This window comes from Oncorhynchus keta, unplaced genomic scaffold (assembly GCF_023373465.1).
Source record: "Oncorhynchus keta strain PuntledgeMale-10-30-2019 unplaced genomic scaffold, Oket_V2 Un_contig_29957_pilon_pilon, whole genome shotgun sequence".
NCBI lineage: Eukaryota > Metazoa > Chordata > Actinopteri > Salmoniformes > Salmonidae > Oncorhynchus > Oncorhynchus keta.
Window position 1 is genome coordinate 25,001 of NW_026286815.1, and position 2,500 is coordinate 27,500.

At 56.4% G+C, this 2,500-nt stretch overlaps 1 pseudogene; it reads right to left on the reverse strand.

The window, feature by feature from the left end:
- LOC127923510 (protein sidekick-2-like) overlaps positions 1-2,500 on the reverse strand; it is a 74,708-nt pseudogene that overhangs the window by 23,684 nt on the left and 48,524 nt on the right.

Here is a 2,500-nt window from a genome sequence, read left to right on the forward strand (position 1 = left end):
GTCCCTGTCCCATTGTGTTCCCTCCAACACTTCCTGGGAGCAGCCTCAGCCTGTGTCAACCAAGCTGCTAGGATCTCGCTGTGACAAAATCAGTACAGTTACATATCGGATATTATTTTGCCGATATATCTCATCGTATCGTTTGAACAATATGGCAGTATTCATTTTGCGCTAGTTTGCTTTACCTGCATCAAAACTGCAGTATTTTTCCTTCATAAATTGTTTTCCATCTTCTTTTTTAAACAGGGAGAACCTTTCCTTTCACCACGTTTATTACCATGACTGAGAAAAACTCATTTAGTCACGTCTCTCTCTCTTGTCTCTCTCTCTCTCGTCTCTCTCTCTCGTCTCTCTGCAGCAGACATGTGGTGAGGCAATATGTTTGGAACATCGAAACGCAATAAAATCACATTATCGAATCGCAAACACATAGAGAATCGCGAGAATCATGAGAATCACAATAAATATCGTATCGGCACCTAAATATGGTGATGATATCATACCGTGAGGTCCCTGGCAATTCCCAGCCCTTACCAGGAACCATTATATTGTTTAATTGAGACAAACATAGCAGGAAGTGATTAAATGCAGAGCCATCATTCAGCCTGTTCCACAGAGCCTTGCAGCCCTGCAAACAACCATCGATTCACTGGCCTCAATCAGAGATCTCTCTCCATCTCATCTCATTTCTCCCTGCCTCAAGGGGGTTCTGTGTGTGATCCCAGGCCCTGTGTTTGGTATCAGTAACACATACAGACTGTCTCAGTGTCTTTTCATAAATCTGCTTCGGTTAGGGGTCATTAAATTACAGAGCTCATTTATAGGCTGGTTAAATCAGCCAGTCAGATGGACCAGGGACCGCAGCACCACCCAGCTCCACACTACAGCCAGGGAGGACCGTAGCACCACCCAGTTCCACACTACAGCCAGGGAGGACCGTATAGCACCACCCAGCTCCACACTACAGCCAGGGAGGACAGTAGCACCACCCAGCTCCACACTACAGCCAGGAGGACCGTAGCACCACCCAGCTCCACACTACAGCCAGGAGGACCGTAGCACCACCCAGCTCCACACTACAGCCAGGAGGACCGTAGCACCACCCAGCTCCACACTACAGCCAGGAGGACCGGAGCACCACCCAGCTCCACACTACAGCCAGGGAGGACCGGAGCACCACCCAGCTCCACCCAGCTCCACACTACAGCCAGGAGGACTGTAGCACGACCCAACACCACACTACAGCCTGGGAGGACTGTAGCTCCACCCAGCTCCACACTACAGCCAGGGAGGACCGTAGCACCACCGAACTCCACACTACAGCCTGGGAGGACTGTAGCACCACCCAACTCCACACTACAGCCAGGGAGGACTGAAGCACCACCCAGCTCCACCCAGCTCCACACTACAGCCAGGGAGGACCGTAGCACCACCCAGCTCCACCCAGCTCCACACTACAGCCAGGGAGGACCGGAGCACCACCCAGCTCCACCCAGCTCCACACTACAGCCAGGGAGGACCGTAGCACCACCCAGCTCCACCCAGCTCCACACTACAGCCAGGGAGGACCGGAGCACCACCCAGCTCCACCCAGCTCCACACTACAGCCAGGGAGGACCGGAGCACCACCCAGCTCCACACTACAGCCAGGGAGGACCGGAGCACCACCCAGCTCCACCCAGCTCCACACTACAGCCAGGGAGGACTGTAGCACGACCCAACACCACACTACAGCCTGGGAGGACTGTAGCACCACCCAGCTCCACCCAGCTCCACACTACAGCCAGGGAGGACCGTAGCACCACCGAACTCCACACTACAGCCTGGGAGGACTGTAGCACCACCCAACTCCACACTACAGCCAGGGAGGACTGAAGCACCACCCAGCTCCACCCAGCTCCACACTACAGCCAGGGAGGACCGTAGCACCACCCAGCTCCACCCAGCTCCACACTACAGCCAGGGAGGACCGGAGCACCACCCAGCTCCACCCAGCTCCACACTACAGCCAGGGAGGACCGTAGCACCACCCAGCTCCACCCAGCTCCACACTACAGTCAGGGAGGACCGGAGCACCACCCAGCTCCACCCAGCTCCACACTACAGCCAGGGAGGACCGTAGCACCACCGAACTCCACACTACAGCCTGGGAGGACTGTAGCACCACCCAACTCCACACTACAGCCAGGGAGGACTGAAGCACCACCCAGCTCCACCCAGCTCCACACTACAGCCAGGAGGACTGTAGCACCACCCAGCTCCACCCAGCTCCACACTACAGCCAGGGAGGACTGTAGCACCACCCAACACCACACTACAGCCAGGGAGGACTGTAGCACCACCCAACACCACACTACAGCCAGGGAGGACCGTAGCACCACCCAGCTCCACCCAGCTCCACACTACAGCCAGGGAGGACCGTAGCACCACCCAACTCCACACTGCAGCCAGGGAGGACAGTAGCACCACCCAGTTCCACACTACAGCCAGGGAGGACCGT